We start from the raw sequence: 10,406 nt of genomic DNA, 5'->3' as shown, positions 1-10,406 counted from the left end.
AAGGGGTTTTAGGGTGTATTCCTTATTTTACACGCTTTAGAGTGTCGTTAAGGGTTAAAATTATGATGTAGACTTATCATACAGTGATTACATGTTTTTAGGTGTTGATTTAGTGTATGTATTGATGTTTGATGTTGTGTTTTTGGGTTGAAACCCATATATTTAGCTGTTGCTACTGTTCTTCATCACTCGCACGAGTGAGCCTTCACTCGTACGGTTGAGGTAGTCAACCGTGTGGTGAACCGTGCGAGTGAGTGGTGATGGGGACTTATGTTTTGATTGTGATGATACGTACGGCTGAGATGTGACTCGTACGAGTCACTGGTCACCCGTATAGTGAACCGTACGGATCAGGTGAGTCATTGTTGGATGTTTGGTCATAGACCAAACGTGCGAGTGAGTTGTCAACCGCACGGTTGAGTGTTTTCAAACGTGTGTGTGATGGTGTTACTCGTACGGTTAAGTGAGCATGTATGATTATTTTGTTTCTATCTCGTTTTTGTGTCTGTCTTGTTGATAGAATACTATCAGGATACAATTACTGACTTTATTTGTATCTTTTCCAGGTGATTAGGAGAAGTGAAGACTCGGAAATATAAGACCTCTGAGTTCTTCTCGTGCTGGTATTCGGTGAGTGGGTTAATCTAGCCGTTAAGGCATATAGTGACATGACCTAGGCCGTTGACCTAGTTTCTATGATTTAAATTATGTTGTTAAGAGTTGTGGACTGTGGCCTCACGCGTTTGTTGGACCGACCTTGCTTCTGATCAGGTCGGGAGAGATCAACCTTGCTTCAGATCAGGTTGGGCTCATTGATGTTGTATGATTAATATAAGTCAGAATCACGCGTCCGTCGCGTATGGAAGACTTATACTAGTAATACAGAGTTATGAGTTTTCGGTAGACCTTAGATTGATCAACTGGGGTCGTTGGCCCGGCCAGGCCGCCGAGTCTTTCAATAGGTTGCTTCGGATTACCCAGATGGTTGCTTCTGATTGACCATTGCTTGTAGTCATCACGGTTGCTTTGGATAGACCGTTGTTGTAGATATTGTACTTGTATTGCTTTTATGTGATATGCTAATGGTAGATTACTCTGTTTCTGTATGTTCTATTGGTTATTTGATTAACTGTCTGCCTAATTTGATGATGCGTGTTCTAGTGATTGTACCTATGTGTTTTAGCTGTTAGATTAGTCCATTCACTTAGCTTCGTGCTAACCCCTCCACCTTCCCCCTTGCAGGTTGTAGGTCTTTTGCTTTTGTGGACATGGGAGAAGATGGGCGTGTTGGGTTTTGTTCGACAAGTCTAGAACTCTGATGTGTTCTATATAAAATCGGATATTAAAGTAACACCGGTTATTTATTAAATATGTATTGATAAATGAATTTGTAGTAATTATGTTTATGTGTGTACATAAGGGTACGCTTTGTAAGTATGACTTCCGCTGTTTTATAAAATAAAAAAAAAGAGTACGGTGTTACAACTTGGTATCAGAGCATAGGTTTGGCCGCATTGACATTGTTTATAAATGTCATGTTCCCAAACCTAGAGAGAATCTTGTCGAACATAACACAAAGGGGACGGGATAAGTGAATGTAGGAACTTTTATGTGTTAGTTGATAGGCACTAACCGGTTATCTACTAAGAGTTTGTGTGAGATGTTGTGGTAGTGCAGATATGTCAGGTAATCAAGACGCTGCCACCAATGCCACCGGAACCTTTAGAGCTCCTGATGAAGACGGTCATGTATCAGAGGAAGAAGTATCAGAAGAAGTGTTAGAGCTTCAGGGTAAGTTGAAAGATGCTCAAGATAAGATCAAAGAGCTTGAACAACAAGTGATGTCGCATTCTAACACCACAGCAATAAATCAAAGCTTTCCTCCAAGTATTTACCCACAGTTTGGAAACATTTCTCAACAACAGTATGTGCCACCTCAGTACCAGATACCATCTCAGTTCAATCCACTACTTTCGAATCAAGTGATGTACCCGTTTCAGACACCATTCTTCCAACCACCGATGTTTGAAAAGAAGAAGTGCTCGTATAAGGACTTTCTTAATTGTCAACCTTCAGAGTATACTGGTAAAACCGACCCGACTGAGACTCTAAATTGGCTCAGGGAAGTGGAAAGAGCATTAGATGCTTGTCAGTGTGAGCCGGAGTTGAGAGTGTTATATGCTTGTCGATTGTTCAAGGGGCGAGCTATGGAGTGGTGGGACTCCATCACGGGTCATTTATCAAAGGAACAACTAAGTCAAGTGTCATGGGAGCAGTTTCATGCTAAGGTTCGCGAGCAGTATTGTTCAGAATATGATTTGGAGAAATTGAAAACCGAGTTCTTGGGGATGAGAATGACCGATGATATGATGATGATGATGTTATTTTGGACTTTACCTCTAAGTTAAGGTTTTGCCAACAGTGGATATCGCATGAGAAAGATAAAATTCAGCATTTTATTAGAGTTATCAAGCCGGAGTATCGGTCAATGGTTAGATTTGCTTCTTCTTTATCGCAAGCTTTTGAGATGGCAAAAGCGATAGAGGGTGATGTTAAAGCCGTAAGGAGTGCGGGAGTGGGGAGTGGTTCTTATGGGAAGAGGACGGAAGGTCAATCTAGTTATCAGTCCAGTCCGAAATCAAGAAAGTCAACCGGGTCCAGTATGAAGGAAGTTTTGAGTACGAGTGGGTCAGGTTCCGTACAGAAAGAGTGGTGTAACTCGTGCAGATCTACCATAGTGGACAGTGTTCTCCGGGTACGAAAAGGTGTCTAAGGTGTGGTATAGTAGGACATGATGTTCAACAATGTTCTTTCGGAAGCAATGTATGTTGGAATTGTCATAAAGAAGGTCATAGGTCAGCACAGTGTCCGGCAGAGGGTAGAGGTGGTTCCGGGGCAGGGTCCGGGGTGCAGTCGGCGTCTGTTGGTGGATCTACCGCTCAGTAGGACAGAAAAGAAAAGGTCCTCCCACGGCTATAGCTAGAGCTTAACAGATGGTAGCAGATACTGATGTTGTATCAGAAGACTTAAATACTGGTATGTTCAGACTAACCTTGTTATTGCATTTGATTTTAGGATTACGTGTTTAGTATGTTATGTAGATGATGTATCCTGTTTTTTAATAGGTACTTTGAGGTAGCGTTGGTTGTAGTGATAGAGATGACTTGGATTTAGGTTTCTCGGATTTTCTTAACTGAAATGGAGACATGATCTATGATAATGTATTACGTCTGGCCAACGTAAGCACATTTTGGTAGATCATGCGGAAGTTTCAGTAAGTTAAGAAGAGAAGTAGGATAGTTTACTGCTTAAACTGTTGTTAATATGTGTTGCTTGATGAGATTTTGTTACCGTGACTTTTGACTTTGACCAGATTCCGAGGATGGAATCTTTTTAAGTAGGGTAGATTTGTAACACCCGATAATTGGGCCTAGATGAAATGGTAATTTTTCCCTTATGTGCGTTTTTATTGATATTTTATTAGTAGAATATTTATAGTCATTTGACTATTTGGTTAGGACCAGTTTGTGACAAGGGTCACAGAACATGTTCGTTTGTTTAATTTGGACTCCGTTAGGGTAGTCAAATTAAGTACGTAAGATATCAGATAACTGATAAATACCCGTGTGTTATGGGGTATGGGTTTTTAACCCATTTATAAGCCTGTTTCCAGACTTTTCTTCCATTTTTCCAAATTAAATCAAGAACACCGTACCTAACTTCATCTCCTACCTCTAACCCTAATCTAATTCAAGTGTGTAATTGAACCAAGAAGCTTTAGAGATTGAATTTTTGCATCCTTGTAATCAATAATCCAGGTTAGCTTGCTTGAATTGTTGCTTGAATTCTTGATTAAATGGGTTTTTGTGTTCTTGAATAAAAGTGTGTTTCTTAGCTTGAATCTTGATGAATTGTGTTTGTTAGTGTTGATTGTTGTTAGGTATATGTTCTATAGTTGTTATATGATGTTTTTGAAGTGGTTTCATTATCAGATTGAGCAAAAATCATGATTTTGGGTCAAAAAACGCGAAAACAGCATGCTGAAACTGATTTTCAGCACCCACACTTTTGACAGATCAACCATACATGTGACCACACTTTTGATGGTCAACCACGCGGTTGAGGAGTCACTTGTACGTGTGATGTCTCAGTCACACGTGTGAGCACTAGTCAGCTTTGTGGAAAACTTGTTTTGGTCATAACTTTCAAACCGTAACTCCGTTTTTGATGAATCAAGTATCGTTGGAATCGTAATGAAAAATACTTTCCAATGGTAAACTTTTAAGAATCTGGATCAAACTTGATTTTGGTAAAAAAAAAAAAGGGTTTTAGGGTGTATGCCTTGTTTTACACGCTTTAGAGTGTCGTTATGGGTTGAAATTATGATGTAGACTTATCAAACAGTGATTACATGTTTTTAGGTGTTGATTTAGTGTATATATTAATGTTTGATGTTGTGTTTTTGGGTTGAAACCCATATATTTAGCTGTTGCTACTGTTCTTCATCACTCGCACGAGTGAGCCTTCACTCGTACGGTTGAGGTAGTCAACCGTGTGGTGAACCGTGCGAGTGAGTGGTGATGGGGACTTATGTTTTGATTGTGATGATATGTACGGTTGAGATGTGACTCGTACGAGTCACTGGTCACCCGTGTAGTGAACCGTACGGATCAGGTGAGTCATTGTTGGATGTTTGGTCATAGACTAAACGTGCGAGTGAGTTGTCAACCGCACGGTTGAGTGTTCTCAAACGTGCGTGTGATGGTGTTACTCATACGGTTAACTGAGCATGTATGATTGTTTTGTTTCTATCTCGTTTTTGTGTCTGTCTTGTTGATAGAATACTATCAGGATACAATTAATGACTTTATTTGTATCTTTTCCAGGTGATCAGGAGAAGTGAAGACTTAGAAATATAAGACCTCTGAGTTCTTTCCGTGCTGGTATTCGGTGAGTGGGTTAATCTAGCCGTTAAGGCATATAGTGACATGACCTAGGTCGTTGACCTAGTTTCTATGATTTGAATTATGTTGTTAAGAGTTGTGGACTGTGGCCTTGCGCGTTTGTTGGACCGACCTTGCTTCTGATCAGGTCGGGAGAGATCAACCTTGCTTTAGATCAGGTTGGGCTCATTGATGTTGTATGATTAATATAAGTCGGAATCACACGTCCGTCCCGTGTGGAAGAATTATACTAGTAATACAGAGTTATGAGTTTTCGATAGACCTTAGATTGATCAACTGGGGTCGTTGGCCCGGCCAGGCCGCCGAGTCTCTCAATGGGTTGCTTCGGATTACCCAGATGGTTGCTTCTAATTGACCATTGCTTGTAGTCATCACGGTTGCTTTGGATAGACCGTTGCTGTAGATATTGTACTTGTATTGCTTTTATGTGATATGCTAATGGTAGATTACTCTGTTTCTGTATGTTCTAGTGGTTATTTGATTAACTGTCTGCCTAATTTGATGATGCGTGTTCTAGTGATTGTACCTATGTGTTTTACCTGTTAGATTAGTCCATTCACTTAGCGTCGTGCTAACCCCTCCACCTTCCCCCTTGCAGGTTGTAGGTCTTTTGCTTTTGTGGACATGGGAGAAGATGGGCGTGTTGGGTTGTGTTAGACAAGTCTAGAACTCTGATGTGTTCTATATAAAATCGGATATTAAAGTAACACCGGTTGTTTGTTGAATATGTATTGATAAATGAATTTGTAGTAATTATGTTTATGTGTGTACATAAGGGTACGCTTTGTAAGTATGACTTCCGCTGTTTTATAAAAAAAAAAAAAAAGAGTACGGTGTTACAGAATTCTTGCTCGTAGTGCCGTTTTCTAGTTATCTTGCGAAAATGAGCATCATCTGCAATAGAAAATTATTCAGAAAATTCTCTACAAAATTGTGCCCGATTTTGTGGGGAATGTAGTGACTTTGAATATGTGTTTTACGGCAACTAGTTATCATCAAAATGAAACTACACTTTCATGTATTCACATTCAATATGAAATTTAGTAACAAAAATAAAAATAAGGTTATGAATCTAGAGAAATAAAAAAGAAGCTAAAAACTCTCGAATAATAAAACCAAGATGTTATAAAAGCAGCAAGGTTTTGTGGCTAATAGTGAGATAGTAGCCCCAACATGATTCTCGGTGTACGTAAATGCAATATTAAATAAAAATAAGTATCATAGTGGTAATTAAACAGGGGAAACAATTCACATGTGAAGGTATTACTTATCCTAAGATCTGAAAGTGCAAAATTAACCATTAAAAATAGTAAAAATGTATTTTTCGGAATCTAAACTGCTTCGAACAGGGGAAACCCTTAAGGAATTCTTGCTCGTAGCTCTGTATTCTAGTTATCTTGCGAAAATGGGCCTCATTTGCAATTGAAAATTTTTCGTTAAATTCTCCACAAAATATTGTCCGACTTTGTGGGAAATATAGCCACTTCAAATATGTGTTTTGCGACCATTAATTATCATCAAAACGAAATTACACTTTCATATATTTGCATTCAATATGAAATTTAGAAACAAAAACAAAAATAAGGTAATGAATCTAGAGAAATAAAAAAGAGGCAAAAAAACTCTCGATTAATAAAATCAAGACTTTATAAAAGCAGCAAGGTTTTGTGGTTATTAGTGAGATAGTAGGCTCAACATGAGTCTCGATGTACCTAAATATAATATTAAATAAAAACAAGTATCATAGTGGTATTTAAACAGGCACAACAAATTACATGTGAAGTTATTACTTATCCTAAGATCTAAAAGTGCAAAATTCACCATTAAAAATCGTAAAATATCATTTTTGGAATCTAAACTGCTTCGAACGGGGGAAACCCTTAAGGAATTCTTGCTCGTAGCTCTGTTTTCTAGTTATCTTGCGAAAACGGGCCTCATCATAGTACAATTCTGCAGTGGTGTTTAAGACAGATGCATCTGCTTTAGGTTCTTACACTATGCCACTGTACCTGCTTCGATTGGTAAGAGACGCTTTTCTGACTTGCATGTACAGTCAGCATCGTCTGTTAAAGAACAGCAGCCTCATACTACTTATCGAGATCGAACTGCCAAACGGAGAAGTTTATATGGATCATCACAAAATTCCTTTAATGATGATTTATCAGATCTCGGGGTTGGAGATGCAAGTAAGCGCTTCAACTATTCTACTTTTTTGTGAAATGAATAAAATAATGGAGATGTAAAAGGACTAGGTGTTGGTAATTGTAAATGAGATTATTATTCATGTATTGACATGTGTGGAAATCGTTTTTGTTTTTTTTTTAATAATATGTTGAACTTGTAAGATTGAGAATCGGGATTAAAAAGGGGTGTGGACGTGGTAGACTCGATGCCGTATCCTCTTGGTGTTGGAGGATGTGGAGCTGGAGAAAGGAATAGTGGGGCCGAGAGTTATGAGGTGATAACAGCCGAGAAGGCGATTGATGAGAGTAACGTTGGTAATCGAATGCTTCGCAACATGGGTTGGCAAGAAGGCTTGGTAAGTTTTATAACTCTTCCTGCATTTTACAATCTTTATTTATGACATTTTTGAAGAAGTTAAGTTTATTTTATCAATTATATTAGACAAAATTGCGCCGATGGTCCTTTATGTTTGTATCAAATTGCATGGTAAACCTTTTTCTTTCTTTTCGACTTAGATGACCCTAAACTATCAACTTTCGACACGAATGACCCAACCACTAACATTCGTTAGTTTTTGAACGTTAAGTACGCTCACATGCCGGGTAGTTTCGTCCACACACTTTTTCTTTTCATTTTCCATAATTTTTCTTCATCTTCATCCCAAATTTATAAACCCTAATCAAAAGTTTTTTAGGAGATCAAATTGGTTTAAAAAATTATTTAAGTGGTGATTGTATTTTTAAAAGTATTTAAGCCTTCAAGGTATTTCTTTTCTTCTGTGAAACTAATTGAAGCTAAGCAAAAGGAATAAAAAAAACTTAGCATACCTATAACAATAGTTGGTGTTTTTATATCAGTACATTCATATGAGTTCTAAAATATGAGTATTAATATGAATACGATGAATCATTTTGAGACGATAATTGGAGTTTTATCTATTATCTCCATTATATATACATATGAGATCATTTCCTTTCCCAAGTTCTAAAATATCTGAGATTTAACTTTTTATCTTTTGAAAATTCAAATCTTCTCACAGAATAAAAGGGAAAAATACATACGACGTATTCATTTAGTTAACTGTATGTCTGTGAATCGATATTTAAAGAAGCTTTGCAGTTTGTTTATTTACATCTCCCGAGTCCTTGATTGCATATAGAATGGCCAATATCCCATAATTAATGGCCACCCCCAACTCCTAAAAAACTCTTGATTAGGGTTTAGAAGTTTGGGATGAAGATGAAGAAAGATTATGGAAAATGAAAAGAAAAAGTGTGTGGACGAAACTGCCCTCACGTGCTTGGCATGTGAGCGTACTTAACGTTCAAAAATTAACGGGTGTTAGTGGCTGGGTCATCCGTGTCGAAAGTTGATAGTTGAGGATCATCTAGATCGAAAAAAAGAAAAAGGTTTACCATGCAATTTGATACAAACATGAAGGATCATTCTAACAATTTTGTCATTATATTATTTAGAAGGATATAAATGTCTAATGTGATGTGATACTTTCTAACTATACCTCGCAAACGGGCAAACGGATCAGGTTGTGTCGGTTTGGGTAACGGATCAAAACTATTTTGAGTTGAAATGGGTCATGGGTCAAATGGGTCCAAATGGGTCAGGTTGGGTAACATGTCAAAACGGGTCATAGGTCAAATGGGTCCGAATGGGTCATATACTTTCACATTTGATCTTTTACATTTATTATATTAATTTAGTTATTATTATTTATTATATAATTATATATATAAGAATATATTAATATTAATATTAATATTAATATTAATACACATAATAATTGATATAACCATAAATGCTTTTATAAATGTTTGAGTGTTTGACGGTTGAAACTTGTTATGCTCGACCCATCATACCTATCTCTATATATTGAGCTTTAGGAATTGATACCCATTAGACCCGTTCTTTTATGTTCTGTATAGGACCCGGTAGGTTGGAAGAAAATCCTTTGAACCTTTTTTTTTTTAAGTTTTGGTTTACATTACCGGGCATATTTTTTCTCAAGACTCATTTGACCCAAATTTGAGAGTATGGGTATCAGTTGCCAGGTATACATTCAACCCACTTTCTTTGACACATTTGTATTATTAAAGTAGAGCCCAAATTAACTCACTTTTACTTACATGGGTTGAACTTGTAACTCCTGCCAAGTCTCAAACACCATAGAGAATGCCTTTCAGGAGATTACTTGAGAAGAAATGGTGTCCTTTTTAGTCTTGAGATTAAATTTAAGTTTAAGTTCAAATGTGAAATTGGTTGATAAATAAATTAAAATCCTGAAGGTGAAAACAGAGTTCCAATGTTTCATTTTCTGACTTGAATCAGGGGATTGTGGTTTCTTGTTTTCCTTTTAGTGAATTTATCTACAGCGTTTGGGAAAAGATGGTAGTGGGATGGTGGAGCCCGTTCAGGCACAGGCAACTGAAAAGAGAGCATGATTCGGGAGTCAACCACCTAATAAGAAGTTGGATCCTAGCCTGGAGGTGCGAGCGGGTGATAGCTACCGCACACTGATTCAGAATAAAGCCTTGCTAGATTCAGAGAAATGTCTTAATAATTCTCACAAGGTTGCATGGAATTTTTTGATATTATTACCTTGCTTTAGAATTGTAACGATTATAGGACCCAAATAATAGAGTAATTCCAGAGAATTACCATTCCAGAATCGACAAACGAAAGAACAATAAGGAAAGAATTAAAAACGCAAGATTTAACGTGGTTATATGTAATCGAATGTCGATTACTTTAATCCGCGGACCAACTAAGGAGATTTTATTGATATAATTCGTGCACATATATAAGGGTTACAATAGGATGCTTATATAGGAAAAACACAACAAGGAAACACCTTGGAGAACAAGAAAAACATAAATAAGGAAACTGCACGTCAGACAAGCCGCCCCGCGCCTATATAGGGCCGCGCCGCGCCTTATAGTGTAAATGCCGGACATACGTTTTCTTCAATCTGATTCTCTTTTCAAGTGTTAGGCCGCGACGCTCCTCTTCTTTTGAAACGTTTCCATCATCTTGTTTTGATATTTTTCACATCCAACAATCTCCCACTTGAAGATAGTCAATACCATGACTCACATTGTCAACCCATCATATCATCAAACTAATCAAGATTGCCAAAGCACCCTTTACCGCCAAACTCCATTTGAGACACGCACATTCCTATCACATACGCCGGATAAGCAGACTTTCGATACAAGGTCTTCAACACTTCTTGTTAGAATCGAA

The 10,406-nt window shown here is 37.6% G+C and overlaps 1 pseudogene; it reads left to right on the top strand.

Annotated features, from left to right (window-relative positions):
• The first annotated feature begins 2,993 nt into the window (after window positions 1–2,993).
• Window positions 2,994–9,799, top strand: LOC139860414 (SUPPRESSOR OF ABI3-5-like; annotated as a pseudogene).
• Window positions 9,800–10,406: the final 607 nt, after the last annotated feature.

The sequence above is a fragment of the Rutidosis leptorrhynchoides genome, chromosome 7 (genome assembly GCF_046630445.1).
Source record: "Rutidosis leptorrhynchoides isolate AG116_Rl617_1_P2 chromosome 7, CSIRO_AGI_Rlap_v1, whole genome shotgun sequence".
In the NCBI taxonomy this organism is placed as follows: Eukaryota; Viridiplantae; Streptophyta; class Magnoliopsida; order Asterales; family Asteraceae; genus Rutidosis; species Rutidosis leptorrhynchoides.
Note: the sequence above shows the minus strand (reverse complement) of the source record. Positions and strands in the feature narration are given on the sequence as shown.